At 43.9% G+C, this 14,997-nt stretch overlaps 1 long non-coding RNA gene across 2 annotated transcripts; it reads left to right on the plus strand.

Annotated features, from left to right (window-relative positions):
• Positions 1 to 684: 684 nt before the first annotated feature.
• LOC111257586 lies at positions 685 to 5,651 on the plus strand. 2 transcript variants are annotated; one of them, XR_002678104.1, is made up of 5 exons: positions 685 to 1,133; positions 3,198 to 3,391; positions 3,464 to 3,638; positions 3,764 to 4,113; positions 4,662 to 5,651. It is a non-coding gene; the product is annotated as an uncharacterized LOC111257586 (long non-coding RNA). The 2 variants fall into 2 exon arrangements; XR_002678103.1 differs by having other exon boundaries at positions 3,198 to 3,638.
• The last annotated feature ends 9,346 nt before the right edge of the window (positions 5,652 to 14,997 follow it).

Here is a 14,997-nt window from a genome sequence, read left to right on the forward strand (position 1 = left end):
GAAGTTGACCCTTGAGTAAAGTTGAGGGATCAAAATGCATATTTTGCCTTTAAAGAAAGAACACCTGGTTCACAACTGAGCTTTTGATCCACCTCTACCTATACATGATAAATACATTGTTCAAGTTCTCAATTTAGTACGTGTGCTTATATTCTTTTCTAGATTTATTACATAGTACTGTGGTAGTCAACGTTTCCTACGACAGCGAGACCCATGTGATAACTTCTAAAATTTTTAAAATCTTTCAGAAGTACTACATGAGTAGGATTGTGTATTTGTGTGTACGTATGTGAGCGCCTTTGACTTATACTTGCTGCGCTTAATCGACATTTTAGGCTTGGGCTTTGGAGTCCTCTCCCCCTCTTGTTTTGAGAGAGTGGCCTTATTCGGATGGGCCTTTCGGTGTTCCATATTTTTCTGAGACCAATTCTGATGGGCCTGGGCAGAGGAGACAGTAGGCCGACTTAACCTTATGGGCTGGGCTTATTCGGATGGCCTTTTGGTGCTCAAAAATTTTCTGAGCAATTATTATGGGCCTGGAGCCCTGGGCAGAGGAGAAGGTGGGCCTTATTAGGACTAAAACGACGGGGCCTCACCTCCTCATAATCCCTAACTGCCTCACAAGTCACAAAGGCTGAGACAAAAATGGGCCATGGCATGTGAAAAATTCTCCATGGGCGCGAACGCAAAACACTTGTCGGGGGCGCGCCGAACTGGCGGTAGAGACGCCGATGGTGGCGGTGGCGCCGGCTGCTCGGCTGGCAGCGGCGCCGGAGGCGACCGAGATCGATCGAGGCGGGCAGAGCAGCCTTCACTTTTTCAGATGAAGGAACCCTAACCTACTCGGAAGATATCCCTCTCAGTTGTAGGCTGAGGTATGAAAAAGAACCGTCAACCACCACGCACACCACCTGTTCGACGAAACGTTCACGAGGACGGCTGATGCGTTGGACCGGTCGACAAGGGCACCGGTTCAGCCGCCGGCCGCCGCGAGGTGCGTGCCGATCCGTCCCTGAGGCAGCTGCACCTGGAGGGCATGCAGCCGTGCTCTGCATGCGGACTGACATGTTACCGCGGAGATGACGCGGGCCGGCGGATGGACGTGTATCTCGGAGCCGACAGATCAATCTAGGGTTCGTAACCCTCCTCTGGCATTTTGTCTACTTTAATCTATTCACTTTTGGTGCCCACTTGATCTGTATTTCTGCCATCTCGTGGGATGCATTGCCGACAAAAAAGGCACAGCTGGTACAATGCTGAGGCGGTGAGGCCGGCTTCAGGAACTGAGCTCATGAAGATGCACCCCCTAGCTTTATCCCTATTTGCACGTTGGATGAGGGCACAGACTCGATAGGAAATTATTGTTTAGGTGCAAATCACCAGTTAATTACCAGCATAAGGACAGCATTGTTGGTGCATTAGCTGTTGCCTTTTCTAGCAACCTTCCCCAGTTGTCACCTCCACTGCAGTTCCCTACTTCACCGGTCGAGAAGTGCAGATATTACTATATAACATCACCAAATCTTACCAGGAAGAAATTGAGGAGGGGGGGGGGGGGGGGGGGGGTGTTGTTCCTAGTGATCCAGTTTTTCCAAGCAAAATCTGGTTGATTTCGTTGATTCATCCGAAAAAACTGCTCCGAAATGACCGTCCTAAAAATGCCCAGTTAGGTGAGGTATGTAGAAATAAGGTGATGCTGTGTAGCCATCAGCTACTTGTTAGTACTCTGTATTACCCAAAGTTAAGACTTCAGACCTTTGATTAACATGTTGTCAAAAAGGTCCCCTCCTTTGCTTAAATAAAGGTGAGGACAGGGAATGTCTTGGGAGCACCAAACACTCTCTCACATCACCAATAATGCACCATTAAAAATTCATAAAATTACTTGAGCTTCCCCCGTATTAACACAGCCTCGGACATTTGCATCAGGAATGTGACGTGGATGCAGAAAATTATAATAGCTTGTTCCTGTTGCCATCTCAGTTTGCTTGGCTGATTATCAGTGATATGTCTACTAGCCTTTCTGCCAGCAACTTTTTAGTTAAGGTGAAGCAGTACTCACAACACTGGCTATTGGTCGATGCATTGAATTAGACCATAGCTTGATGAAGAACAAAAATATACATGATTCAACTTTCTGAAGGCGGTAACTTAAAATCCATCGAAAATCTTTCCTAGGTCACTTTGTTTTCTTACAATCTTACCATTCATTCTATGTTTTTGACAGCTCGTATAATCTTAATAAGTTGTTGTCAGGTAGATTAATGTGTGTTTTAATCTTAAGCAAATAACAGGAGCAAAGATCTGATCTGTATATAAGGAAATCAAATAGAACTTGATATTGATATTTCAGCCTTTGGAACTAGGAGCTATTACTTGGAAGTGACAGTTACATGCGTCTCCTTTCCCTATTTCTTTTCCTTTGTGGAATAAGAATAACAAAAGGCTGATTGAGATTAAACCATTAAATCAATATTTTTTCTTAGATACTTTCTTTTAGAAAGTCAGAGAATTGCTGTAGGGATCCTGTAATCTGCTTTGGTGATCATACACTCATGTTGGGCACATTTCAATGATGGAAAAGGAACAATTAAATAATTGGTGGAAGGAAAAATTTTGTTGAATGGAAACTGAACCCTTATGGAGTGGAGTTATGAGATCTTACAACAATTGAACTTGGGTATAATGGATATACAGTTACTGAGGCATGATTAGGACTTTGGTCGACCTTTTATCCCTTTTTTCAGCGTATTAGTCCATATTCTGCAGTTCAATTTTCCCAAGCCAACAGTTGGTAGTTCTACTAAGGAGTTAACTGGCGTCCTAGAGTGAACACCATGGTTTCAATTATACAACCATTGTTTTCAGGATTCCTTGTAGTTTTTCTTCTAATTTGTAGTTTAATTAGTATTTTGCAATCTCTAGCATCTTATTGCATGTTCATGCTTTGAAATTCTGAAAGAAAGAAAAAACTCTATACCGTTTCTATCCAGCTCTTAATAGTGACATTAAAGAATCATTGCACTTGCACTAGTAATCTAGTATGAAGGGAAAAAACTGCTCAATAATTGACTGTCTGCTGTAACTGCAGGCCTTAGTAATTTTCATGTTGATGCGCAGCTGAACCGTTGAACTTGGAGAGTCAAATTGCAGCTTGTAACTCTAATCATTGTATCCCTTTTCTAATGGAGCTGTAGATGGATCGAGATCCAGACACTCCTGTTGGAAACCACAGCATAGGATGGTGAGCCCAGTTGAAGGGCAGCTGGACATGCAGAATCCAAGAGCCAAAAAGATTCGTGGCCTGGTACCCCTTAGCACGCAGGTTCGACGAAGCTGCGACCTGCCCAACCAGCAAGTAAACAAATGGAGGGCCATTTGCAAAGTATAGGTACATGTCCGACATATATGACATTGTTATTGCCAACTAACTATGTTCAAACTTTTATTGCCAATTAACCAGGACTGGTGGCTAATGGATGTCTTGAGACAACTGCGTCTACCATGCACACACATACATGTCCATCAGCAAAACCGAGAACGAGAAGGTATTTAGTGCCACTGGATTTTCTGTAACCATGTGCACATGCAAGACCATGCGCAAGACCATTCTTTGGAAGCTTCATGCACAAAAATAGGTTGAGAAAGAGCTGTTAATCTGTCTGTCAGTACCTGTTTGTGATGATTTTTTTTAAGGCAATCTTATGGAAAAATTTTGCAACCAAGTCCAGTGTGAATTAAAAATTATACTCATTTTAAACAGGGAGGCGCCCAAGCAACGTGAAGCTGCTCCACATAAGTGGGAGTTTTTTCTTGTCGGCAAATGCGAAGTGACATTGTTTGCCAGGTTGCCACCAATCCAATTTACAATCACGGCCTAATTATCTTTCTGACTTGTCTGGCCCCCACTGCGCCACTGCCTCTTCTGGTGGCCGTGTCTCTGCCCTTTCGGCTATAAAAGTAGACTCGGCCTCGTTCCCCTCTTTGCACCAGCACTGCTCTGTGTTCCTCTTCCCCCTTCTAGGGTTAGAAGTCATGAGGGTTCAAGCTATGCTGTGCAGAAGTGAGCTCAGTGCTATGGCATGGAATTAAAGATCTGATCTATACACCCAGGTAACTAACTAGACTAATTGTGCAATATAAGTTTCCATCTTAAACCTTTTTCTGATTTTGTCATGCATCAGCATAATAGTAGTAATACTATGATCTGGTCACCCTCGCCCATGAATCTTTCAGCTTTGCTTTCTGAAGATTGTGTTGATCTCCTAGATCTCATGGTGCAGTAGGGGACTATATACATAAAACACCTTTAGTTGTGCTCATCTAGATCTCTTTTCTTTCTCTGTTGGACTTCAATGCTTTGAACTTTTGATCCTCGCGGAACATGAAATACAAGAGTTAGCATAAATCTTGTTATGGCTTGATTGCAGCATGCTCAATCTGTTATTCTAGTTTGATGAATCATCTACACGTGTTTTCATGTTCTTGCTTCTGTCTTTGGTGCGTCTCAGATATCACTCTGGATCTGTTGAAAAAAGTTTATTTTAAGCTGCCACTAAATATGAGCACTTCACGGTAGCGATAATATAGCAAGTAGTTATTATTTCTTGTGAGCAATAGTTGATATTTCATCAAACTAATCTTCATGTGTTATTTTGCAGGTTTTGCATGGGAGGGCAGCAAGCTAGAGGCGGCAACTGCATAACTTGCGACAAACTTGTAAGATTTCTTGAGAAGCTCTAAAAAAATAAAACATTGTCAATTACCATGACAATTTTTCAGAGTAATTAGACACATATATATTTTATCATCTCTTCTTGGCCTATTTACCTTAACAGGTCTGTACTGTCAACTAGGGCAGGAGACCAAACTGTCATTTGCAGAAAGGTTTTTAAGTAAAAGTAAAACATCGTTTTGACAACAATTTGTCGTCCATGATTGTGCCCCTTTCTAAGACATTATTTTGTCACTTAAGTTTTCAAAATTCTTGAGCATTGGCATTTGCTCAATTGCTCTCTATGATATCCTTGAGGAATAGGAGTGCATTACTAAATATTGACTAAAGAAGCTATGCATACTAAAACAATGTGCTGCTGAAAAATAGCCATAGATTTGGATCTCATATGTGATGGAAATTGTTGTGAGACCTCGACATGTACATGAACCTCATATATGATGCATAAATGTTATGATAGGATGAATTCCTATATGATATGATATGATATGCAATAGAGAGAATCAGTTATGATGAACTTACATTGATATGGAGCTTCTCTAATATGGTGACGGTCTTGGTAAATGATTCATACCATGTTAGAATTCAGCATCCATGCTCTGAAGTACTAATGTTACTTGCGCCAAAGTACTTCATTAATATTTCATACTGAAGCAACTATAGCTGTACATAACGTTAATGATCCCGTATACATATATGCTCATGCTCATGAACTCCCATGGGTTAGCCAAAACCATGCAAGTAGCCTATATCTATGCATGAGAACTACTATCTTGAATTGCATGATGTTTTTAAGGTATACCCAAGAGAGTGCATTTATTCATGACTACCATGATTTGTTTGCTGCAGGTTGGACCATGGTCGTGCTGATGATTTTATCGCAAGTTATGCAGTTGCTGCCTCAAGCTTGCTGCCTCCCTTTGCCAAACCAGAAGGGATCATATGAAGTTCATTCGTATAGAGACCTTCCATAGGCCCATAGCCATGTATCGTAGATTTATCCTGAGAGATCAAAGAGAAAGACTGATGCCAGAAGGCTATGTACAATCTATCAGTTTGTTAGGGCAAGCTAGCTGCTCATGTATGGATGGTTAAGTTGTTCCCATTGCTGAAAAAATAATGAAATACTTATGTTGCTGAGTTTTTTTTGTTCTTTTGTGTATTCAAAATAGTTCTGATTCTGCTCTATATGAGGCTATGAGCAAAGGGCACGTGATAAGATTGAATTGTAATCTTGGCAATGTAAATTGAACGAGGTATTTAAACTATCTTAACCACAAATAGAGATTGGTTGTTGATTTTTTTTTCCAAACTTGTTTTGGTCAATCGCGTGATTGGATAGTAATTGAAGAAAACAACATAATTCATGGTCCCAGCTACCTAAAACTTGGTAGTTCAAATGTTTCACAAAAGCTCACCTTAGGCAATAAGATGGCCTCAGGCGCAGCACCATTAAGTCGGCTACTGTAGCTATAAAATTGTGGATTTCACTCTATATAAATGGTACCGATGTTTCAATATAAGCCATCAAGCCTTTCCATTCTGATCAATCAAAGCCCTCAGAGCCCAAGGTTGTTGATCATGACTTCTTCAACCATTTAGGTCCCATTTACGAATTTGGTCGTTATCTATTTTTTTCATGAATTTGATCATTATCAATCTTTTTTAAAATTTGGTAAGTAAAAATTTCAAGTTCACAAGAACAGGGAATAATTTTCATAACCCAAAGGACCTTTGTTTTAAGCAACTATAACTTAATCACTAGATCTAATTTTGCCGATCCACTCTGTTATTGTAGATCATTAAATCTAACTTAGACCTTTTCACCTAATGTATCCATGGTAAAAACAATTTTGTTTTTCTCAAATGAGAGCTATTTGTCATTAACATCAGTGCCCAAATATGAGGGATCCAAACAGAGTGAAATGGAAACACAGCTACAGATTTGACCAGTGAGGATATGTAATTGGAATTAATCGGGCAATGCAAGTTTACCTTAAATTTACTTTTGTGCTTTGTGTTTATGTACAAAGGACCTGCTTAGGAGCTCTCTACAAGTCTAAACCCTAAATTTTAGACCAGCAGTCAAGAGCAAATCTACTGCAACAGCATGAGCTGCCTGTAAGGGAGTGTTTGGATCCTTGAGATAAAGTCTAGTCTATGTCACATTAAATCTTTGGAGGCTAATTAGGAGGACTAAACATAAGTTAATTATAAAACTAATTACACGGATGGAGGCTAATTCACGAGACGAATTTATTAAGTCTAATTAGGGGGTGTTTGGAAAGGGGTGCTAAACTTTAGCACCTCACTTTTAGCACACTTTTAGCACTTGAACTCCCAAACAGGGGTGCTAAAAGGTGAGTGCTAAAGTTTAGCACCCTTGTTTTCTTTAGCACACCCAAGGGGTGCTAAAAGGTGCTAATGAGTGCTAAAAGTGGTCCCCAAGCCTACTTTTTCCCTAGTTGCCCCCTCTCTCTCCTCTCCACTTTTTCCCAAGCTAGTCATAAATGAGGGCAATGTAGTCATTTCTCACCCAAGGTGCTAAACTTTAGCACTGTATCCAAACAACCCCAAGTGCTAAACTTAGCACTCCATTTGAGGGTGCTAAAGTTTAGCACTGTGCTAAAGTTTAGCATTGTGTATCCAAACGGGACCTTAATTCATGATTAGCACATGTTTACTGTAGCATCACATTGTCAAATCACGGACTAATTAGGCTTAATAGATTCATCTCACAAATTAGCCTCCATCTGTGCAATTGATTTTGGAATTAGTCTATATTTAATACTCCTAATTAGTATCTAAACATTCAATTAGACAGGAACTTTAGTCCGGACTAAAGAACCAAACACCCCATAATCTAAAACAGTTGTATCAAACCAGCTGCCGACCTTCACCGTCAATTCTTCACTGGTCAAGATATACTCCCATACATTGAACTTGGTGAACACCCCCGCGTCGCCCCCGCGTAGGTGACTCGGGCGGTCACCGACTTCCCTCGCCGCCACCCTCCACTGACAACTTCCCTCGCCGCGCCGCCGCCTGAGCGGGTCGTCGGAAGCCCGTGCGGCTCGCGATGAGGACGGGCGGCGAGGCCTCTGCCCCTTCCTCCAACGGATCTGGGCAGGCGCAGCTGCCAATGATACCTGAGGGGGCTCGCCGGCGTGGGCGGCACCCCGCAGCAACAGAGACCGGGCGGCCACGGATCCGGCACGACGCCGGCCGGATCCAGTGGCTGCACGACCGGGGGGCCAAAGAGGTGACGGGAGTGTCGGGAGCGGATGCGAGGAGATGGCGAGCACGAGCGCCTATGCAGCTGTGGAGAGGAAGGTGTGCGCAGGGGTCGGCGTCAGGTGCGACCGCCGCAGCACGGACACAGGTGTCGACGCCGAACGCGGTGAGGTGGAGCAGCAGCGAGTCGAGCGGGAGCGAGGACGGCGACGGCGGTGGGGGCGCCGCCGAGAGCAGCGGGCCGTGCTTCCTGGGCACCACTGGGAGGTGGGCTTGTTCGGGAACAGCCCATGCTTGGTGACCTCCATCGGCAGCGGCGACGCGAGTTGGCCGCTAGGGGCATTGACGGCGCATGAGGAGGAGGACGACCGACATGGGTGTATCGCACCATGCGGTGCCGGGCCCGGCTAGGGGCGACTGAAGAGCGGGCCGTGGCAGGCCCGGCCACATGCATCCCCGAGGCGGTGGAGGCGCCGGCTGACGTCGATTAGCGGCGCGGTTGTGGACGGCCGGGAACGCTACATGCGGTGGATGGTGATGCTCTAGGAGCTTGGGGCCGGCAGCAACGGCGGTAGTAGTTTCCTCATTTCAACGGTGCGGCAGCAACGGTGCGGCACGGCAGCTCCTGTGTCTTCAACGGTGGCAACGTGGTGTCGTGTCCGGGGTGGCCTGTGCAAGGCATGCCAGCGATGCCATGGAGGCGCGACAGGGACATCTGGCGCAGGGGCGCACTGGTGGCACCGAGGTGGTGCTACGGGCATCGTTGGACCACCTCTCCTCGGTGGAGGAGTTGCGGAGGCGGTGACAGGAGAAGGAGGCGGTCGGGCGCTAGTGGGGGCTCGCGCGGAGTGGAGGAGGCTGCGCGCAGCGAGGTTTGTGTGTAAGGTGGCGACGTCCCGAGGAGATGCTCGATGACGCGTGATGGTGAGGCAGTGTGACGGTGGCCGCGTGCGAGGAGTGGGTGTGCGGCGGCGCGGTGCGTGGAGGCGCAGCAGCGACACCACCCGGATGGGCTGTCGTGACTGTGGTCCGGAGTGTAGAGCCGTGACCGTGCAGCGAGGGGTTGAGATGTTCCGGGCGAAAGCCCTCACCGACGTTCTTGCTGGTAGAGATGGTGGTGGTGTCCTATGGCGTCGCTCTTCCCGTTGGGGGCGTCATGTTTGAGCTACAACCCCACTGCATGGGGTCCTCTGGATGAAAACCCTGTCCACATCCTGAACAAGCAACGGCGGCGCCTTTGGCGTCGTGCCCTCCTTGGAGGCGTCGTCTCTAGAGACCCATCTCGATTTGTGGCATTGCTGATCCATTGATCATGTGCGCCCGCAACTGGTGGCGGCAATTCCACCGCGTGGCAAGCTGAACGGGTGTTGCCAAGGCCACGTGGAGGCGATCGCAGTTATGGTGGTGGCCAGGGGTTGTCGCATGGTTGTCGGTCTTGGCTGCTTGTAGTAGACCGCGGCGGCTGGCGTTGCTTGGCAATGGTCAGTACGGCGTGGGACTGCGTCGAAGGACGGCGCTTGCGGCAACAGCACCATGGGACAACTAGACTTGCAGCGGACCGCGGCGGGTTGCTCAGTTTGGCTATGCTACTCGGTACGGTACATCATCGGAGGACGAGGCAAGTGACCTCTCTAGCTTGCTGATATGGCGACAGAGGCTTTTGCATGGGTGAAGCAATGAGGCAAAGCCGACTTGCGGCGGAGGCTTGGCTGATCGATGGAGATCTTGTGGAGCGGAGCAACATTGCTCACCACTCTGACGACGATAAAAGAAACGGATCCGTGACATGGAGTACTGTGGCAGGCGTGGTGACGCCTCCATGCGTGGTGTTTCTTCGAGGTGATAAGAGCGAGGTGGAGTCCAATGGCGGATGTGGCGAGGCCCTCGCGCGTTGTGCTATCGTGGTGGTGACTGCGAGGCAGCCTGCGAGAGGTCCGGATTCGGTGGTATCACTCTGTCAGGTGGAGTGGTATTGCAGCAGCACTACAGCGGAGGGTCCCGCATGGCGGTGGCTTTCTCGATGTGGTATAGTCTGCTTCTATCGGTTCCCTGTCGACGCAGGGCCACGCTTGGAGGTTTCAGCGAATACATAAGCGAGAATGTTGGTGGGTGCCGCCATGGTGAGTGGAGTGGTGAGGCGGCGTTGACGTTTCAATCCAACCGGTCGGGTGTGGCGGTTTTGAGTTGAGTGGTTACCCATGTTGATGTCCTAATCCAACCGAGTGAGTCTGTTTTGCTTTTCTTTTCTTTTCTTTTTCTTGCCTATGGCTTCCCACGATCGTAGTCTTGTATTTTTCTGCTATATCAATGAAACACCCACTATCATGTGCGGTTCGTTAAAAAAATACTCCCATTTTTTGAATTAAAATATACTCCCATTTTTAAAGTACCAAAAGGTTTCCAATGGCACAATACTCTAACCATGCTGAATTTTCAAAAGCATGTCAACTTGCATTTTTTACCCTCAGTGTTCAGCAGCAGCAGCAAAGGTGAAAAAAAAAATGCAGCCCCTGTTTCATACAAAACTCTGAAGAAACCAGGCAACCAGGCAACCAAACAGGTGGCCAAAAAAGTTCTGAACTTTAGTCAGATGCATCTGTGCCAAGCCTTTTGCCCTAACACCGCTGATTAACAAATTGTTAAAGACTGATCACTCTGTTTAAAGGGGTGATCAAACGTAGAAGCAGACGGCCCGGGGATGTCTTTGGGAGCAGCGCCTTGGTTAAACAACCGCCAATAATGCACCATTAACAATTTGTCACGTACGCTAACAGCAGCTTCCAGCGAGATGCATCTGGACACATATCTGCATCAGATACCTCACGTGACCGTAGGATAAAACAATGCAATTATTGGCCTAATGCTGCCATCTCGTTTTTGTTAAAGAAATTGGAGGAACTGTAAGGGCGTAGGCCTCTCATTTGATCGAGGAAAAAGTTACGTAGTTCAACTGAATTTTACAGAAAGGACCCCAGGAGGGAAGCAAATTACAGGGCGGTCCTTCAGATCACATAGGAGCGGGAACATGAAAATGGACATAAAAAGTGATTTATTGTGATTTAGTGGCTCGACATTGTCCACATTGGATCTGCCAGCAGTGGGGCGATCCAATGGCTAGATATTGTTTGATTTGGACCTGTGACTAGTGATGGTGATTGGGTGGCTCAATCACTCTATGTTGTTTGCTCTAAATCTTGCAATCAATGATAGCTGCCTTGGCGCCTCGAAAATGTTTGCTTTGGAGCTGACCTTGTGGTTCAACAATGTTTGTTCTAGATCAGGCGAAAGCGAGGAGTACATATATGTGATAACCGCTATGCCATCTCCTTATAGATAGGGTTTGTAACTAATGACGATGGCCTAAAATGATTTAGTAAAGGGGCCACACAGGTCAATGATTATCTCCAAAAGGACCCACAAATATCATCTAGGAACTCAAGAGCAATACTCCTTCCATCCAAAAAAAAACAAATCATTCTAGATTTGTCATGAGTGAATTTTTTTTAAGTTTGAAATATTTATGGTATGAAATAAGTGTTCGATGTTATACATTTAATATTTCCTTCATAAATTTAGTCAAAGTTAAGAAAGTTTGACTTAAATGCAGACCTTCAATGACTTATTTTTTGAAAGAGCGAGTACTTTTTTTACTTGAAGAAAAAGGAAAGAAATAGAGCCACTTAGAAAAAAGAAAAAAAAAGAAAAAAAGAAAAAAAGAGTTGTACTAGGAATAATAGACAGAGCAAAAAAGCTTTACAGACTTAATCGGATGTACAAGATAACTAACGCACAACTTGACGGTTGAAGTGTGCGCCACTTAAAAAAAACAGAGCAAAACTACGACTTGGCTCAGCTTTGCATGGAGGGGCAGCGCGGGCCGATCAACACCCGACAGAGCGAAAACCACGGTGAAACCTCTGCAGACGTCTTGCAGAATCATTCGCGTGGTGTGCTTAAGCTCTGCAGATTTACATGCATCTCAACGAATTTGTAGTTGGTGTCGGCCGAATACTTAAAGGGCAACTTGTCATCGAGGATCAAGGAATGGAGACACGCAGTACGGTGCAGTGTTTTTGCTTCGAACTCGTGAGCAAGTTGAGTAGCGCTGCCGGACAAGATGCCGTAATTTATACGGGCAAGTGCGCTGGTGGATGGAACGTATACCGAATTATGGGCCGGTCCAACATAGTGCTCCGTATAAAAGTGCTCACTTGTAACGCCTAATTCAAGCTCAACCTTACCTCTTTATAATAAAATTTAGAAAAAAATATTTTACTCCCTCACCAATCCACTTTGCTTTGATTTAATCCCCAAAACTATTTCATTTGATCCAATCTACCCTAATAAATTTTTCATTTTTATTTCTCCGTGCACTAATCAATTTGAGTTTTAAATTCAAATTTTGTGAGTGGATAGAGAACATGATGCCTTGCTTTAAAAAAATATACTATGAGCTTTTCATGATTATTTTCATAGGTAAGGAATATTTAATACGAGATTGATCTTATAAAGATATAAAACATTATTAAAAGTAATCATGAAAAATTATAATATATTTTTTAATATAGAGCATCATATTATAGTCACCTAACAATTTGAAATTCAAACTTGACTTGCACGGAAAGAAAAAAAAAAGAAATCTCATTAAGGGATAGATTGGATCAACTGAGTAAATTGAACCTAAATTTGTTTAAAGGGTTAAGCAAACAAAGCGAATTGATGAAGTAAGTAAAATGGACCTTTTCATAAAATATATCATGAGCCTTTCGTGTTCGCTTAGAGCATGGCTAATAGTGTTATCATGTTATCTATGATGGATTGGCTATTAGATTAATCATGCTCTCTCTTTCTTTTTCCTCTGCAAGTCTGTTTAAAGAAAATGTATAGTAAAATGGCTTCTTGCTGATAATCTAGGCCCAATTTACTCTAGCAAATTATTTTAACGGTCCCACTATTGAGATTTGTATTGAAGTTCATATCTTTACTTTTCATGCAATTTGGTATATCTAGGATTAATCTTGTATTATGTGCTCCTAACCTACGAAAATAATCATAAAAATTCCTGATGTATTTGCTAACATAAGCTAATGATGTCCAATAAAAAGAATGAAATTAAAACATAATTGTTACGTTGTGAACAAAAAAGATAAGGCTTACTAATAGGTAAACTGGGCCAATTCAAATAGTATAGAAGAGTATTGCGAGCGGGACTTTCATGTCAGAGGATAAACATACAAAGAAATTTATTTATAGGGCAGTCAAATGATTTTTTTTTCTGGCTCAACGTATAGCACTGGAAGTACTACTGTACGTACCAAACTGGCTGCCGTAGTACGTACAGTACCAACCGGCCGGATCGACGTTGCCGCGCGCGTACCGCTAGCTTGGCTGGCTGCACGTCGCCACTCCAGCAATAACCCAGCTGGGCGCGGGTGGCCGGCCACGGGCGCATGCTGCTGACTCCACCACTCTCCAGGCACTCAAGAGCAATTTTAAAAAATTCTTCCCTAAAACTATATATTGGAATTCTTCAAAAAAAAAAATTCCCAAAAACATATCAATCCATAGCAAATCGTTAATAAATAGCCTTCAATATTTTAAAACATGCCACATCATCGTATTAGGCTCATCGAAAGGGGCACGCGAGCGTGCGGGAATTAGAATTGGGGGAGGAATACCAATGCTAAAATATACGCGGTGGTACGCTGTTTTTAGTGTTGCTAAAAATTAGGGAAGATTTGGTTTAAGTTTTGGAGTTCGTTTTTTCTTTTTTTTCTAAAAAATTATTAGGAGTAAGATTAGCAGTCCTCTTGAAGTTCATGCAGTGAGCGGGGCGGGAGGGCCTGCATGTGGCCGCTGCTACTTTGCTTTTGCTGGGGTTTTCCGCCGTCGGCACCGGCGGCCTCAGGTTTGGGTGGCAAGGGGACCACGGCAACGGGTCTGCGCGCCGCCTCCGCTGGTAAAAGCGCCGCGGCTCTCAAAAGTGCTGACTGGGCTGGGAGATTCATCGGATATGGACATGCTAGACTTGATAGTGAACACGATTGTTCCGCGAGTTGGCTGGCGTGGTTATCATCGCCAAAGTTTCGTTTGCAACACGATAATTCTTTTACGATAAAGTTAAATTTCAATTATCACCTTTTTGCTCTTTAAAAAATTGTCGACATTCCAAAACAATTCCTAGCATCACAACCTTCCAAGAAATAGCGAAATAAATTGCACGAGCGTGAGAATGAGGCATGAAATTTTTATGCACGCGTACCTTCATTGTTTATATGCCATTAATATCGCACCCAATATTTTTTTTATATCGCATCGGTTGTGTTTGTAGAGCAGCTCCTGTGGTGATTCCAGAATAGCTCTGTTATATCGCATCGGTTCTTTCACGAAATCAATTGTAAAGTGATTTCTGTGAAGTGGTTGTAAAAATCAACTAAGACGCTAGAAACTGAAATTAGTTTTTTCATGATTCACTTCTTGACAAATTGTCAAGAGAATTACTTCGTTCGTATAGTTTGTAAAAATATGTGAATTTTTTTAGAAACGTACAATTGCACTATTAAATGCTTTTTATAAGTACACGATAATAAGAATTAACTATCAACGTCTTCGTGGTACAATAAATCCACGCAAGTTCAAATTTTAGGCTATGCATGAGTACTCACATTTATTCTAAAAATACGTAACACCATTTTCTAGTAATAGATGGCGCATCTATTGATGTATGCTGATTTATTCAATCTCAAAATCTTCTTAGCCCAGGCCACACCTCCCCTCCACCTCCTACGCATCTCCCCATCAAAAGCTCTAGTTACACCTCATGGAATCCATCCTGGATGTGCCCCAGCAAAAGCACATCCATGATGCAATTCAACACACATAGCGGCACACATCTAGGTAAAAAAAAATGTTTTTATTTTCTCTTTCACATAGCGCTACATCTTAGAAATTTTATGAAACATTTAGATTCAATTAAGATGCTTTTATTCCTATGAAATTGATCTAGAACTCTTAGGAATTGTTTGAAC

The sequence above is a fragment of the Setaria italica genome, chromosome VI (assembly GCF_000263155.2).
Source record: "Setaria italica strain Yugu1 chromosome VI, Setaria_italica_v2.0, whole genome shotgun sequence".
Lineage (NCBI taxonomy): Eukaryota > Viridiplantae > Streptophyta > Magnoliopsida > Poales > Poaceae > Setaria > Setaria italica.